This window comes from Nesoenas mayeri (assembly GCF_963082525.1).
Source record: "Nesoenas mayeri genome assembly, chromosome: 5".
In the NCBI taxonomy this organism is placed as follows: Eukaryota; Metazoa; Chordata; class Aves; order Columbiformes; family Columbidae; genus Nesoenas; species Nesoenas mayeri.
Genome location: NC_137548.1, coordinates 2,833,802 through 2,850,946, shown reverse-complemented (window position 1 = coordinate 2,850,946; position 17,145 = coordinate 2,833,802). Strand labels below are relative to the sequence as shown.

Sequence of the window (17,145 nt, the reverse complement as noted above, 5' to 3'; positions counted from 1 at the left end):
AAATCTTAGTACGGGCTGTCAAGAGGCCACTTGAAACACGTTTTCTGAGCTCGAGGGAGCAGGGTTTCCAAAGAGCTCGTTCCTGAACTGCATCAGAAGAGCTGGAAGTTGAAATCCTCTGAGGTTTTGAATCTTTGCGCTTGCTGAATTCACACTGGTCTCCGCTGCGGGCGCCTCGCTGGCTTTGGGGGCTCCTTCCCGGAGGACCTGGTGTTAAACCACTTCCAACCACCAACAGCTCGTTCCTTCCTCCCCTGTGCTGTGCCACGTTGTCAGGATTCCAAAAGGGGTGATGGGCCTGCAGGGTGACAAGCGAGGAGACCTCTCGGTGTCCTTTAAGTGCTTCTGAGCAAACAGGACATGCACATAGCTGCTCATTGATTTTGTTGTAGCATCCTCTGCTCAGCCTGGAGACATCAGAGTGATGTGTGTGTCCTAGTGCCATGGCTGCTCGCTGTTCAGTGCCCTCAGAGCTAAAAAGCCACGGCGTATCTCAAGGGGTTGATTTGATGGCCTGCAAAATGCCCCCCATGCAGGGATGGAGCATCTGGCACATGCACAGGTTTCTTAGTTACTCTTAGTCTGGGAATTAGATGCTTTTTTTGCCCCTGAGGGTGGTGAGAGCCTGGCCCAGGTTGGCCAGAGAGGTGGTGGCTGAACCATCCCTGGAGACATCCCAGGCCAGGCTGGACGGGGCTCTGAGCACCCTGAGCTGGTGAAGATGTCCCTGCTCATGGCAGGGGGGGCACTGGGGGAGCTGGGAATGTCCCTTCAACGCAAACTATTCTGATTCCCATCTCTGCCCTTCCCTTTAAGTCCTAGTCCCTCCTTGTTTTGAAGTCTACCTGATGCAAGCCAGCTCTTTGGACATCTGCAGCACCAAATGCAATCCAGTTGCTATCAGCTTTTGGGAGAAATCTCAAATCCAACCCTTTCAAACTCGGGAAGCTTGGAAGCAGATATAGAAGCTCAGACTCCAGTGCCTGGAGGAAGGAGTTAACATGAGAAAGGCCGGGTATACTGCTGAGTTTACTGTGGTTTTCCTGCACTTGAGGTGAGATGTGAGCTTCCTCGCTCGGCTCTAAGTGCTTTCCTGGCAGCAGCTCCTCGAGCATCTCTGCCGCTGCCATGGTGAGCGTTGCATTCCCAGTGCTCCCGTATCCATGGTGACGGGAAGCATTTATAGAGTGGTGCTTCAAAAGAAATATGAAATCCTGGTCCTTGGACCTGCCCTTTGATCTCTGTTGCATCTGCCCTTGGTTTTTCCCCTTGGAGAGCAGGAAGAGCCCTCCCTGATGCACAGCAGTGGAAACACTTGGTTTAAATGAGCAGGAGATCGATGCATTGATCTTGAACAAATCATGGACGTAGAGGTAGGACTATGTGAAGCCCAAGGGGTTTGGCAGTGGCGTTGCTCTACCCCTGTGATGAAACCCCGGTGGGCAACTAGATGGGGCCATCTCTGCTCAGGCAGGGGTGTTCACAGCAGGCAAAAGCTCTTTTTATAGTATAATAATAAAGCTTTGGTGGTAGGAAACTTCAGATGAGAAGAGACCTCAGAGAGCTCAAGTCCAGCCTTCTGCCCAAAAGCAACAGCAATAACTGAACGAGATGGTTTTTCTAGTAAGCTCAACCTTGGAGCAAATCCCTCTGCCCTCTGCTTTGTTGAAGAGACACAAGAAGTGGTGGCAAACCTGCAAACCCCGTGAGTTCCTAGGCATGAGAAACACTTTGGTGTTGCCCAGAGCTCCTTGTGTTTCGCTCATGCTGGCTGGAGTCTGCAAGAGACCCCTGGCTGAAAACAAACGTCCGAAGGGGCTGGTCTGCAGAGAGCAGCTTCCCGTCCTGTTGGAAAGGGAAGGAATGAAGAAGAAAAGCCAATCAATCTGTGTACATCTTGATTTTGCTTCCCCACTCTTCCTCCCTCTCCCTGCTGTGGCTGTGTGGTACCAGCTATCTTAGTAAAAGCAGAAAGCATAAAAATAGTAATAATTTGCTGATGTTCTGTTGCTAGTGAAGTCTTGTTTTCCAGTGACTTGTAGCAAAGCGGGGATCTTCTGTCTCTGCAGAACAGGCTGGCTGGTGCAGGTGGGGAGAAGGCAGATGGGCGGTTTGGCTGTGTCCCCTCCGTGTCCCCACAGAGCTGTCCCTGCACCAGGGCTCAGGTGTGGCAGCGAAACGGCCCCTGAGCGATCACACCTTGGAGCTGAGTGTGTTCAGGCCATGTCCACTCCAGCCCACTTCATCACTTTTCAGTACTTACAAGGGGCTGATAAGAAAGATGGGGACGGACTTTTGAGCAGGGCCTGTTGTGATAGGACAAGGGGTGATGGTTTAAACTAAAGGAGGGAGATTCAGGCTGGATATAAGGAATTGTTGCCCTGAGGGTGGTGAGAGCCTGGCCCAGGTTGGCCAGAGAGGTGGTGGCTGAACCATCCCTGGAGACATCCCAGGCCAGGCTGGACGGGGCTCTGAGCAACCTGAGCTGGTGCAGATGTCCCTGCTCATGGCAGGGGGGCACTGGGGGAGCTGGGAACGTCCCTTCAACCCAAACTGTTCTGTGATTCTATGAGAACATACCTAAATGATAGGATGGAGCCATTTCAGGTGATATTGCCGGTAATTCAGCCATCGCACGGGGATTTGTGGGGGAGCCAGAGCTCGCTGCTGGTTCCTAGAAACGTGAGGGAGAATGCCCTGGTCCCCAAACCTGTTTCACTGCTGGCTCTGGGCATCTTTGTTAAGCAGAACATCTCTGGAGACTCAGCGTTTCGCTTTTATGCTCATCGGGCACTCACCATTAAACACAAGCTTTAAAGCAGTAGCCAAGAGCAACATTTAGAACAAAAACAGGAACAAAGAACCCACCCACGTTCTCTTAAAAACATGTCAGAGAAGCAGAGAGGGAGGGGTTGTCCGTGTACTCCAGGGTTAGGTAAGTCACGGTGTTTTTGCCTGAAGAGCTGCTAATGCCCAGTGATTTATTTGGTCAAGTCACAGTCCATTGAAGACCTCAGAGGAGAACACAAGACACACTCCAAAAGCTGGAGGATGGTGATGGTGTGGGGCATCCAAGTGTCAAGGCAGTTTCAAATGTGGGGAGAACAGTCCACAGGAGAAAGAACCAATGAGCTGGGCATGTGTGGAGAAAGAGGTTGAAGAGGGGAATTGTGATGGTCTTCAACCCTATAGTTGCACGCTTTATATTTCCATGAATGCAGCACTAAGTTTGGTGCTTAAACTGCAGCAGGGGAAATGTGGTTAAATTTATGCTTTTTGCAGAGCAGGCTTTGTGAGTGAGAGTTTTGGCATGTGGACAATGGCCAGAGTAAGTGCTCCTGACCCCAAATGCCATCTCCTTCAACAGGTATTAACGATTGCCCCATCAGGGAGTATCAGATTGGGCAAGGTGGCCTAAGGCTGAGAGCATTGAGCTTTGAGATAATGATGGCAAAGGCCAACTGCTGGCTGTAGTCGGAGACTCATGGAATGGTTTGGGCTGGAAGGCACCTTTTAAAGGTCATCTATTCCCACCCCTCCGGTGCTGATGCTGTTTCACTTCAGCACGTGCCAAGCTGCGCTCTGCAGGGGCAGATGGTTCAGAGCAAATAGCCAGAAGGAACATACGCAGAAAAGCAACAGTCTTGTAGTTGTCTTGTCCCCAAGGTAAGATGTGAGTGGGAGAAGAGATACCTTTTGTTTCGCTAATTCAGTTGGGAAAGGCAGACAAGCTTTTGGGTACCCAGCCCATCAAGCAGCATCAAGGATTCACTGGGAAATGCCAGCAGATGGGTTGTCCGCAAGGCCATGATGCAGCCCCGCTTCGTGGAGATGCTGGGGGATGCACATGCGTCCTCCCGCTGAGGGGGAGGCCTGTGTGTCGGTAGCCCAGGGGGATGAGATGCCATCTCCCATCTGCGCCTTTGAAAACCTCCCTTTGGCTAAGCCACAAAGCGCTTGCTGATGTCCTGTGAAACCCCCGTGTTGGTCAGCAGCCAGAGAGGCAAAGGGCCGTGAAATGAGAAGCTGCTGGTAGGGCACCGGGCCGGGATTTCTGGAAGCCGTCTGGGTTCGCGTATCGGTGAGATACGGCACAGGAGTGACGGCACGCAGAGCCGCGAGGATGCGAAGGCTGCGTGAGCCGCTTGCTGCCAGCCCACGTGCTGCTGGCGTTTGAAAGTTGTGCTTTGACCTTTGTATGAAGCACGTGAGACCTCCATTGACCAGGTGCCCACCCACCCGCCTACCCTAGAGCTTTCAGGAGATGGAAGAGGTGAACTTGCCCAGCATCACACTGGTCATCTATGGGAGAGCAAGGCTTGGACTCCAGGCCTCCTGGATGCCATAGCATAGAATAATTTTGGTTGGAAAAGACCCTTAAGATCATCAAGTCCAACCATTAACCCAACGCTGTCACTAACCCATATCTGCATCTTTTAAACCCCTCTAGGGCCGGTGACTCCACCACGTCCCTGGGCAGCAGGACCACGTTCAATAGGAAGGCAGCTTCGCTGAGCTACCTCCTTGGTGGTCATCAGTGGTGGTGCTGATGCGTTGCTGTTGTTCCCCCACCAGCCCTGGTGACTATGCTGAACGGTCTATGCTTTCCCGTCATGCCTCGGTTGCTCAGAGCTGGAGAGCGCAGCACAATTTGCATTTCGAGGCAATTAGATGTCAAAGCAAAGTCAAGAAGCTGGCTAGCTGTCAAGCCCGTTTAGGACTGTGCCAGGTTACAGCACACAGATGGTTATTAAAGGCTTCAGGACAAGACAAAAGGATGGTCAAAACCCTCGCTGCAGAAAGAGGAGTTGCCCCATGGGGCTCTCAACCTGCTTTCTGCTGTATTTGGGCTAGAACTGGTAAGAATCATTGTTTATGCACTTAATCGTGTTTAAATTTAACTCTAAACAAAGTAATCAGATTTAAAGACTTAATGCAATAATGGGATGGAAGAGCTGAAGTGTGAGTAACCACAGAGGCAGGCTAGTGGGAAGGCAGTAATTGGATTGAAGGCAAAGGGAGCATCATTTTGAGGCAGAAAGCATTAAGATCTGCATTTTGCACCTTCCTGGGTGTTGGGCGGTGCCAGGACCCCTTGCGGTGTTGGGCCAGTGTTTGCCTGGATGACTACATGGGAGAATATGTTCGGTGCTCACACACAGCAGTGACCTGGCACCTGTGTACTCTTGTGCTAACTGTACCCCAAAAAATAGATGTGCTGATCCCCTTGTACACCCTTAGGACCTTTATTCTGTATAGAACACAGATTCTGGCCCATGAGAACATAACCTTAGTCTTTGCTTACATGTTTATCTATGCACTGTGGAGGAAGACGGGGTCTAAGGAGACGAGGGTTTGCCTGATGGGACTTCATCACCATTTGCAGGAACACCCTTTGGATTTTATTAATAAAAAGACGCAGCAGTAGTTTGTGCCATCCCAGCCTAGCCAGACGCAAACCTTTCCCTATCCCTGACCTGAGTGGAAGTGTTTTAAAGCTCCTTGACCTTTTCTAGCAGTTCTTCCCCTGCTGCTTGTTTGTTCTGCGTGAACATTTTGTAGCCGTCCCTGGGGAGCTCGTTTTCTTCTGGATGGATTTGAACCCTGTGGCACTCCTAGAGCCCAAAGGAGAAGGGAGGTCAATGGAGCGCTGACCTGAAGGTGTTTGCTGGGTAGATGACAGCAGGTTGCTGCTGTGTTGCTTTTCCTTCATTGTGAGAGATGCCAGATGTCTATCCTGACCGCTCTGCCAGCAAACCCGAGTCCGACCTGTGGGAAATGGGCTGTTTGCTGGGTATTTTCACAAAGTACAGGTGGGTTTAAGGAGTTCTGCAAGAAAAATAATGAGAGGATCTTGCCAAGAAAATGTGGACCAAAACTTGAGCGAGTTGTCTTGGTGTGGATACAACCCTGGTGTTCAACCTGGAGAACAGAAGCTCCGGGGAGAACTTACTGCAGCCTTTCCATACTTAAAAAGGGCCAACAAGAAAGCAGGGAGTGGAGAGCTGGATGGATGCAACACCAGCACGCTCCTTTATCACCCACAAAAATGCTGTGTTTGAGCCCATTTCTCCGGGTTCTCCTTTTTCAGCAAGCCCAAAAGCTCCTGAAAAGAGTCCACACTTTTACCAGTGCATTCTCATTGAGCCATTTGGGTTTTTATCACGTCCAATCTCCTCCACTGCCCCTTCTTTTAATTCCAGACACCTTGCAGAGGCAGCTCCCTCTCCGTATGGCCTGGGATGGTCCCTGGAGCTGGTTATTTGGGGTTTCTTGTGTGCTACACCTTGGGAAGGGAGATCCAGGGCTCAGAGGCTTAGTCAGAATGAAGGGAGCAGCTCCACAAGGAGCAGCAATCTCAGAAGGGATGAGCTGCCCTGGAGATTAGCGGCTAAGCAGCCTTCTCGGGAAACGCAGCATCTGGTTTTATTAACTGCCTTTCTCTCTAATTAAGGCCGTGCAATGAATTTATTGCTTTTTAAAACAATAATAATGCTATTTCCAGTGGCTGCCTGAAGATCTTGCTTGATGAGCCAGTTCCTTCTGACCTGCAGATCGCTCTTCCAGAAGCTGACCTGTGTGCTTTCCGAGGTTGATGGTAACGACAGCAGTTGCCTCAATTACCCTGCACTGCCAAACGTTATTACTCTTAATATTTGCTGTGCGCTGCCTTCCTCAACAGCCATACAGCAGACCGTTGGGTAACACCATGTCAATAATTCACCTCTCTGTTCCCCTCCTGGATGCTCCTTCAGGGCTGGGTCAATGCTGGTAGGGGTGGCAGAGAAAAGCAGCTCAGAGTAACATGCATCTCACTTTCCAGGGTGCCAGGAAGCCAAATTTCTGCAGTTTCCCTTCAGCACAGACTTGTTTGCTGGGTATTTTTTCCTGGTCGTCCATCTGCAATGTGTCCTGCCCTGTGTCATCCCGAGGGGAGGGACATCTGTTGATCAGAGCAGAATGTGCCTGCTTTCTGCAGGCAGCCCCAGTGACGTTAGGAGGTTGACATCTCTATTCTTACACTCTGTCCTACCTGATTTCCATCCAAGGAGGACCTTTGCCGGCTGGGTTTGACCCCAATCTGCTCATCTCGAACAGGAGACCACAGTGCAGCTCTGTGGTGCCATTTGGAGACAGAAAAGGGGCTGATAAGAAAGATGGGGACAGGCTTTTCAGCAGGGCCTGTTGCAACAGGACAAGGAGTGATGGTTTAAACTAAAGGAGGGAGATTCAGGCTGGACATGAGGAAGAAACTGTTGTCCCGCAGGGTGGTGAGAGCCTGGCCCAGGTACCCAGAGAGGTGGTGGCTGAACCATCCCTGGAGACATCCCAGGCCAGGCTGGACGGGGCTCTGAGCAACCTGAGCTGGTGAAGATGTCCCTGCTCATGGCAGGGGGGGCACTGGATGGGCTCTGAAGATCCCTTCAACCCAAACTATTCTGTGATTCTATGATTTGAGATCTTCCTCCAGATACAGCCCATGCAGCACAGAGCTGCAATCAGGACAATTAGCTCGAGCACCGGGTGTGCTAATGAGGCTATGGTGTGATGCTAACGGGGCTGTGGTGTGATGCTAACGGGGCTGTGGTGTGATGCTAAGGGGGCTGTGGTGTGATGCTAAGGGGGCTGTGGTGTGATGCTAACGGGGCTGTGGTGTGATGCTAACGGGGCTGTGGTGTGATGCTGAGCCGTGCTGCTTGGTGCCATGCTCAGCTCTCACCTGTGGATTTCTGACACCACTTGGCCCAAGGATCCCAAGGCACACTGTCCGCCTCATCTGTGATTCTTCTCTCTTGGCACAAGGAGCTCTCAGCAACCTGAACACGTTCCCATCTCCTCTTTCATTTCTGATCTCTCTAATTGTATTCAGCTCCACTTGTTTCATGTCTCTGCCCCTGCGCCGGCAGCATCTGCATTTGGAAGCGGGGAAGCCTGGCAGAAGCCGTGCCCAGTGGCAATGTCCCTCTGCGGATGAGGTTCTTAGGGATGTGGTTAAGTGCCAGTGTTGGGTTAATGGTTGGACTCGATAATCTTGAGGATCTTTTCCAACCAAGATGATTCTATGATCCTATGCAGGGGTTTGCTCCCGTGCTGAGCCCTCTGAGGGCTGGGGAGCAGCAAATGCTGCTTAAACTTCCTTTTTCTACAAATATAGGAAGAGCATGTGCAAGATGGTGTGTTCCCGGCTTCTCCAGAGAGGAAGGCAGGTGTAGCTGGGCGCTTATTCTGCCTGTACATGGCACCTCTAGCAAAGAACCAGTCCATCTGCTCAAGGACGTGTCCATAAGTGCCTTTCGCAGCCAAAACATCTCTTTGCTTCCTCTCGTCAGCCTCATCACAATCCATACAGAGCTGCCCGTACTTCTGTTGCTGGCATGTGTCACTTTGGTGTCTGCATCCATCACATCTGTGCATCTCTTGGGCCCAAAGTGCACTCCTTTAGCACACGCCTGTGGGGCCGGCAAGGAGCCCAGCCCCGTGTTGTGCCCTCGGTGCCTGGGAGCTGTGCCCAGGCTGTGGGAGGATCTGCACAGCACTGGTGGATCACAGAATGTCCTGAGTTGGAGGGACCCACAAGGATCATGGAGTCCAACTCCTGTCCCTGCACAGGACACCCCACAGGTCACACCGTGTGTCTGAGGACGTTGTCCAGTCTCTTCTTGAACACTGTCAGGTTGGGGCTGTGACACCTCCCTGGGGAGCCTGTTCAGTGTCCAGCACCTCCGAGTGAAGAACCTTTTCCTCATGTCCAACTGACCCTCCCCTGGGACATCTTCTGCCTTTCCCTGGGGTGCTCTCAATAGGACGAGAGGAAACGGCTTCAAGTTGCGCCACGGGAGGCTGAGGTTGGATCTGGGGAACAATTTCTTCCCCAAAGGGCTGTGGGGCATTGGAACAGGCTGCCCAGGGCAGTGCTGGAGTCACCATCCCTGGAGGGTTGGACAGACGGACATGAGGTTCTCAGGGACGTGGGGCAGTGCCAGGGGTGGGTTAACGGTTGGACTTGATCTTGAGGGTCTTTTCCAACCAAAATGATTCTATGATAAGAAGAGATCAGCGCCTGCCCCCCTTCCTTGTGAGGGAGCTGCAGACCGCGATGGGATCTCTCCTCGGTCTCCTCTTCTCCATGCTGAACAATACTTGGCCTTTTTTAAACAGCATCTCACCCTTACCTTGTTTGCCCCGCCATGTACCCGTGGGTGGGCAGCAGACCCTGGCTTAGCTCGTGCTTTTCTCAGCATCCCTGTAACAGAGCTGGCAGTTCTCTGTGTGATTTCAAAGAGACGTGCGTTAGTTTTGCCAAAGAAAAGCTAAGATGATTTGTTGTTGAGTGTTAATGAAGCAAAATGGGAGTTAATTGGACAATATCAAAGAGCTGTTACTAATATCTTGAGGCTCATATTTCTTCTCCCTAAAAATCAAAGCAAGGGCTGTATCCTATATCAAAGGCAGGACAGAGCATCTTCAACACATCCTCACAGCAAAGAGCGGCCCAGGACATCACATACCTCTTGTATGTGTTTAGTCCAAATTGCCGCACATGAACCGATCCACATCAAATGTCCATGTACAAAGCTGGGTTTTGGCTACAAGGAATCATCTGAAATCTACCCTGTTCTGGGGCTAAGCTGAACCAAGGCTGATCCCACAGCAGTGCTTGAGATATAGGTCACTGAAGCTCCATGGGTATCTAAGAACTTCATCTGCTGTCCTCAGGTTTTTGGAAGGAAGCCAGTGATGTGTTGGATAACAATCTGTTGGACCTGCTGGAGCTGGGGTGTTCAGCTGGAGAAGAGAAGCTCCGAGGAGACCTTATTGTGAACCTCTGTGCTTAAAAGAGGCCCATAAGAAAGATGGGGACAGACTTTTGAGCAGGGTCTGTTGTGATAGGACAATGGGTGATGGTTTTAAACTAAAGAAGGGAGATTCAGGCTGGACATGAGGAAGGAATTGTTGCCCTGAGGGTGGTGAGAGCCTGGCCCAGGTTGGCCAGAGAGGTGGTGGCTGAACCATCCCTGGAGACATCCCAGGCCAGGCTGGACGGGGCTCTGAGCAACCTGAGCTGGTGAAGATGTCCCTGCTCATGGCAGGGGTGGCACTGGAGGAGCTGGCAACGTCCTTTCCAATGCAAACCATTCAGTTATTCTATGATCTCCCAGGCCACTTGGCACCCGCACTGGAGAGTTTTGTGTGCCTGATTGTTTGCCTGTTGAAAAAGTGGGATTACAGTGCAAGGATACTGGAAGCTGTGGGTTCAGGTCAGTCCTCCTCCTTGTACAGGCTTCTCCCAAAGCCCGCTGAGAAATCACCGCAGGCCGCAGAGCACCAGCTGTCCCGGCCACTGACAACCTGCAAATGGGGACGCAGGAGGTTCAATTGAGCACACGGATTCACAGCAGGAGCAAAATGCTGTTTCAGAGTGGAAGAAGCGGCGTGTGGCCTGTCCCCCCAGGCAGGCACAGCCCCATGTCCCAGCCAGGCTGTCCTGTGTGCTGCTCCTCGCAGGGGTCTGGAGTCCAGAATAATTCTTCTGCAATTTATCATAACAATTGCATGCATTAAAATGCATGCAAAGAAAATAATTGAGGTTTTTACCCCAAGTTTCTTGCTTCCAGCAGTGTCCCCAGTGCTGGCTAATGCGGGGCTTGGTCACCAAGTTGCAGCAGGTCATTGTGCAAACGTCAGAAATCTCCTTTCATCAGCAAAAATTAGAAATGTCCTTTCAGAGGGGACTCCTGACACCTGGGGTGGTCGGGGCACAGACCCCTGTCCCCACCACAGCGAGGGGCTCCGGGCAGCAAACTGAGCTTAGGAAAGTCACCACGCTAATACGGACAGACTGATGGACACAGCCTCTGCTGCTGTGGATTATAGTTGAGACTGGGCTTAATAAAACGAGCAAGAAACTCGGCGTGAACCCAGCATTTCCCGCAGCAAGGCTGGGAGCAGGCAGAGCAGCCAGGGAATCCCAGAGCCGCACCGGAGGCAATGAAGGGGTTTTAGCAAGGTCACGCGCTTGAAAAGAATATATTCTTGTTTTATATCCAGGCTGGAGTCTTTGAATCAGTTCTGCCTGCTGAGGAAATACACTGCCCCAGTGTGTGAGTGAACAAAGCCGGCGGCCGGGGCCATCTGTGCGCCCAAGTGACAGCACGTCGGTGCTGGGGGGTTCAGCTCCTGGCTCGTTATCGCAGTCACCATCTCGCAGGGAGCACGGGGGAGATGATGTGGTAGGACACAGATCCCAAGGAAGCAAATAATCCCACAAATATGGGGCTTGGGCACAGAAATGGCTCAGCCTCAGGTTTAGCCGTGTAGCAAAGGAGTGGGTTAGGCCAGCGCAGGGGTCTTGGTGACATCCGTGTTTGTGTGGGACAGGCAGCTGACACTGGTCCCACCTGAGCTCTCGGGGTTTATCCTTCACAGGGACATCCCAAACGCTGCTCCTGGTGACACTGCCTTCCCCAGAAACCACCCAGAACCCTGCGGCAGCACCTTATTGCCAGGAGCACAGGTGTGCAACATTCACCTGGATACACAGTGACTCGGGGCAGGTGGGGATAATTAAAAACAACCTGGCCCAAGCTGATGGGACCCCCAGTATGGACACTGCCTGGATTGGCAGTGATTTCCACTCCGTGCTGCAGCACCCAGCATGGGTTTGCTGTTCTGTTATCAATGCTATAAAAAAATAAGGGGATTTAATAAAATCCTACCAGCTGGTGGACAGCAGCCCAGCCTTGGGGCTTAACATGGGGAAAAACGGCCTCAGGTTGCGCCAGAGGAGGTTGAGGTTGGATCTGGGGAACAATTTCTTCCCCAAAGGGCTGTGGGGCATTGGAACAGGCTGCCCAGGGCAGTGCTGGAGTCACCATCCCTGGAGAGTTGGACAGACGGACATGAGGTTCTCAGGACATGGGGCAGTGCCAGGGGTGGGTTATGGTTGGACTTGATCTTGAGGGTCTTTTCCAACCAAAACGATTCTAGAGCAGACTCAGGAAGGAGCCTGGTGTCCCATGAGGACCATCCCTGGTGTCCCATGGGGACCATCCCTGGTGTCCCATGAGGACCATCCCTAGTGTCCCATGAGGACCATCCCTGGTGTCCCATGGGGACAGTCACCTGCAGGACCCTGGTCTGGTCTCCCCACACCCCAGGCTGGAGGCTCCTGTCCTGAGGAGCAGGTTCAGGCCAAGCTGCAGCTCCTGGTTTCTCTTCTTAGGCAGCGTTGAATCCAAAAGTCAAGCTCTCGTGACTGGAGCCAAAAGCCAATTAGCAGCAGTTTAGCTTCATCAGCTTCCTGACTGGATGCAAGTTTTAATTAAACATCCTATTTTAATTAGTCGGGCATCACGTACAGTAAGCTCGCCTCAGGATTCAAAGGCTGTAGGTCCTATGCTTTAATTAAATGAAAGAAGCACCTGACTTCAACTCCAGCATCTGTGACATCTCCTCACCCTTTCAAGGCTACAAGCAGAACAGCTGGAAACAGCATCTTTTCTTGCTGTGGTTGGTCTCTTCTCCCACATAGCAAGTGATAGGATGGAAAAGGCCTCAAGTTGCACCAGGAGAGGTTGAAATTGGATATTAGGAACAATTTCTTCCCCAAGGGGCTGTGGGGCATTAGAACAGGCTGCCCAGGGCAGTGCTGGAGTCACCATCCCTGGAGGGTTGGACAGACGGACATGAGGTTCTCAGGGACATGGGGCAGTGCCAGGGGTGGGTTATGGTTGGACTCGATGATCTTGAGGGTCTCTTCTGACTAAAATTATCCCATGATTCTTTTACCTCCATGTGGAAGCTCCATCATAGGAACCGGCTGTGAGATGTTTAGAAGGAGAGAAGGAATAGGAGGTGGTTGCAACATTTGAGATGTCAGAGCAGGTGCTGGGCTCCAATATGATGCTGAGAGCTCTTTGGGGATGAGTTTTCTGTCCGGGGTTGGCATGTGGGGTGGGTGAGGAGGTGCATTCATCTGAAATCCTGGGTGCAAATGGCCTTTGGCACCGGTGTGGTCTGCAGCAGCCCAGCGGAGGTGGATTTCACAGGGCACACACTTAGAACCCTACAATCATTTAGGCTGGAAAAGACCTTTAAGATCATTGTGCCTCCTGAAATAACAGGCTGAGCCTCCTCGTTGCCTCAAGGGAAACCAAGAGGAGCCCCATCGCTGGCTGCTGGGTTATATGGAAGGAGAACCACACCAGCTCTATCTGAGAGACGACGCAGAGTTTAAAATGGTGGTTTTTCTCCATTTCTTGGAGCCTGCTCAGCCCCACTGAGCCACCAGCCTTCTGCGCTCACCCCTGCACCGGGAACCAGAGACAGAGACCCCTTTGTCAGCCCTGCCTGGGAAGGAGGGTTACAGAGCTATTAGCAGCACAAAGAGGGGAAGGATTCTCTCCTAAGTGCTCTGGGGACAGAGATTTAAATGCTTAGCTCCCATTAATGCTAATGTGCATTACAGAGGTCTCTTCTTTAGTGCCTTGAAACAAGAGCATTGAAAAAGAGGCCAGCTTTCCGCAAAGAACAAATTCACTTGACTTTAAGACGGCGCTAAATGGGATTTCTTTTCCCTTCATTTCACACTCATTAATTCCCCTGCGTGTGCGAGCTCATGGTGAGACTGCTCCGGTCCAGCCCGTGTGAGCTGCACGCTGATGGACATTTTGTCCCCATCCACCGTCCCCTGCTCCGTGGTGGGACAGTGGTCCCCAAAGCAGGGTTCGCAGCCCTGAGAACCCCAAAGATTTTGTTTCACCTATAGGTGCAAATTGCAGTGTTCCAGCTTTTCGCAGGGAGGGGAAATCCCTCCAGCATATGTCAGAAGTATTAACAGCATCGTTTCCTGCGGTGTGGTACAGCACCCACAGGAGACAAAGCTCAAGGTCCTTATGACCGGAGACTCATCCTGAGTCTCCATCTCCTGCTCGCTCCACGTAGATCACACATTTGTGGGGAACCTGTGACTCTGCCATCCGTGTCCGCTGATTAAATCCTCCTCCCAAGCGACAGACTGCATTAAAGCTTGGGTTTGCTCCAAGGGTCGCGGAAGGTACCTGTAGAATTTACGGACACAATCAGTCATTTAATTTCTCTCCGCAGCCTCTGACTTATTAACATAATAAGAGAAACCAGAAGGACTGTGTTTTTCTGGGGTGTGCAGTGATGAATCATGTTGTCACCGTGCCTGCAGCGCTGCCCTTAATGAATACATCCAGGCATGCCCGCGAGTCCCCGCGCACATTCCCATAGGCGCTCCAGTGTCGTATAGCATTAATTAACCTCGGTTAATGGGCTAACCGTGATGGCTTGCGGCTCTGAATCCCCAGAGGGGTGACTTGCCATAAGCATCAGGGATGCAGTGGAATATTCGGGCAGGTCTGTGTTTCAAAGGAACATGTCCAGGAATGTGTCTCGGCTCCGGGAGAGTCTCAGTGTGATCGGGACCCTTCCTGGAGATTGGTATGAAGCTCATAGTGATGAAAAATCAAACCTTAGAGCTGCCGTGTCCAGTGAGGAACCTGTGGCCACCCATACATCGGAACTGGCATCACCAGCTTTGCGCAGGGCGTGCTGGTTCTTACTGCACATCGCACCCCAGTCTCCGTGCCGGGGACAAGGGATGGGGCAGGGTGTCCCTGTGCACTTCATCAGCCTTACGTGTATGGAAAAAATAGTTTCTTGGTTAGTTCATGCCTCTCGTCTGCAGGAGCCAGTGGCAGTGAGAACATAGAATCACAGAAGGGTTTGGGTTGAAGGGACCATCCCAGCACCCCCAGTGCCCCCCCTGCCATGAGCAGGGACATCTTCACCAGCTCAGGGTGCTCAGAGCCCCGTCCAGCCTGGCCTGGGATGTCTCCAGGGATGGTTCAGCCACCACCTCTCTGGCCAACCTGGGCCAGGCTCTCACCACCCTCAGGACCAACAATTTCTTCCTCATGTCCAGCCTGAATCTCCCTCCTTTAGTTTAAAACCATCACCCCTTGTCCTATCCCAACAGGCCCTGCTCAAAAGTCTGTCCCCATCTTTCTTATCAGCCCCTTTTAAGTACAGAAAGGCCACAATAAGGTCTCCCTGGAGCTTCTCTTCTCCAGCTGAACACCCCAGCTCTCTCAGCCCGTCCCCATAGCAGAGCTGTTCCAGCCTCGGATCATCCCAAGGGCTGAGCTGATAAAGGGGATGCAGGACTAGGGAGGGAGGGATGCTCAGAAGGCGATGGACCATGTTTTCATGGACGGGCTCAGAGCTGGAAGCCGCTGTGCTGTGAGACTGAGGGTGTCCGGGGTGAAGCAGCAGCACATGGACCGTGCACACGGGTGTCACTGAGCTCTCATTAAATTTTAAGAGCGCATTTAAAACACTTCCCTATTAGGAAAGCCTCAAAGAGTTATGTTGATATTAAGATGCCCTTTCTGAAATGTATGTTGATAGAACACAAAAAGCCAAAGACTTTATTAAAGGAAAAAAAAAACCACCATGCTGCAATTTTAATGAGGAGCTTGTAAACATAACAAACTCCCGCTGACTTTCTCTGCTTATCGAAGCCCAGAGCCCTGCAGCGCTCAGTTCTCAGCAATCCAAACCACCTTGATGGGATTAAATCATCTTCTTAAGCTTGGGGGACCTGGAGCCATGTGTGGGTTTTGGGGGGCGAGTGTGGGGCAGGGTGATGGAGGCTTTTTCAGGGGTGCAGTGGGGAGGACGAGGCAAAACTGGTGGGTTTGGGGCTGCGAGCACCGCAGGGAGCAGCTCAGGCTCCCACCTCATCTCTGTTCCTTTGCTTGGGGATGGGGAGGCCCTGCTGAGCTGATTTAGTAATCCCATTTTTATTAGAGATGCATTCGCTGATTAGCTCCACATCCTAATGACTCGAGCACAATAAATCACAAAGGAAATGCAGAAATCGCTAGGGTTATATTAACGTCCCCTGGGGAAGCAGCAGTAAGGTCATTTTCCGGGCTGTTAAATGGTCGCCATCCATTTGCTGTCTTGTCTTTCCGATAGCAGGGTTTGGTTTGGTTTTGTTCTCTTGATTTCAGCCCCAGCACCATCTCAGCAGGTGACCTCGTGTCCCTTCTGCACCATCACCCCCTGCTCCCATCTCATCTCCTCCCTGTCCCATTCACACCAACGCAGCACGATGGGGAAGGTGTCAGCGTCCTGACCACAGCGGGGACAGTCACATTAGGCTTTTGGAGATTTGGGGACATCAGCCATCTTCTGGGTTCCCTTCTGTGTGTGCCACAAAGCAAGATCACACCCCAAAACCTTGCGTGGTACGCGGAGGCATTTTGCAGCCCACCAAAGCGGCAAAATCTCTCCAAGAGGTCGGTTGTTGTGGGTGATTTGCCCAGTTCTTGGGATAATAACTCTTTCTGAAATCATGGCAAAGGGGGAAGGAGATTCCTAAGCTAATGTTTCAAAAGGGCCATGAACATGAAAAATCACAAGTCATTATCATTATTATTGCTTTGTTATGCCACTCAGCTCAGCATGAACCAGAGGAACGGGCCATCAGTATTTTGCATGGTGGTGGAGGACCCTGCTCTACCTTTGCTTTCAGGAGAGATTGGGAGATTTTCAGTCTGATTCGGATGACATGACCTATTTCGTTTTGCTGATCGTCTTCAGCAGACGTGCATCAGATCCAACGGGATTTTTGGGGTCTGGCTCCCCAGAGAGCAGAGATCTAGGGGACATAGTGACTTTGAGACCCAGGAGGGATGTGGCTTGTCTCTCATCACCCAGGGAAGCCTGTGGAGGAGGTGGACACTGAATATCTGCTCCCCAAACCCAGGGCTACCAGGATAGTGACCGTCCCTGTGCTGGGCACTGGGGAGACCAAACCTCGAATCCTAGGGTCAATTCTGGGCCCCTCACACCAAGAAAGCCCTTGAGGTGCTGGAGCGAGTTGAGAGAAGGGAACGGAGCTGGTGAGGGGCTGGAGCACAAGTGTGATGGAGCGGCTGAGGGACCTGGGGGGTTCAGCTGGAGAACAGGAGCTGAGGGGAGACCTTCTGATCTCTGAACTGCCTGAAAGGAGCTTGGAGCCAGGGGGGTCGGGCTCTGCTCCCCAGGAACAAGCGCCAGGAGCAGAGGAAACGGCCTCAAGTTGCGCCAGGGGAAGTTGAGGTTGGATGT

The 17,145-nt window shown here is 51.9% G+C and overlaps 1 protein-coding gene across 2 annotated transcripts in view; it reads left to right on the top strand.

The window, feature by feature from the left end:
• The window catches only part of TRIM9 (tripartite motif containing 9), a gene marked incomplete at both ends in the record, with an annotated part of 64,231 nt that overhangs the window by 21,078 nt on the left and 26,008 nt on the right, over window positions 1–17,145 (top strand). The gene's annotated exons all lie outside the window — the stretch shown is intronic.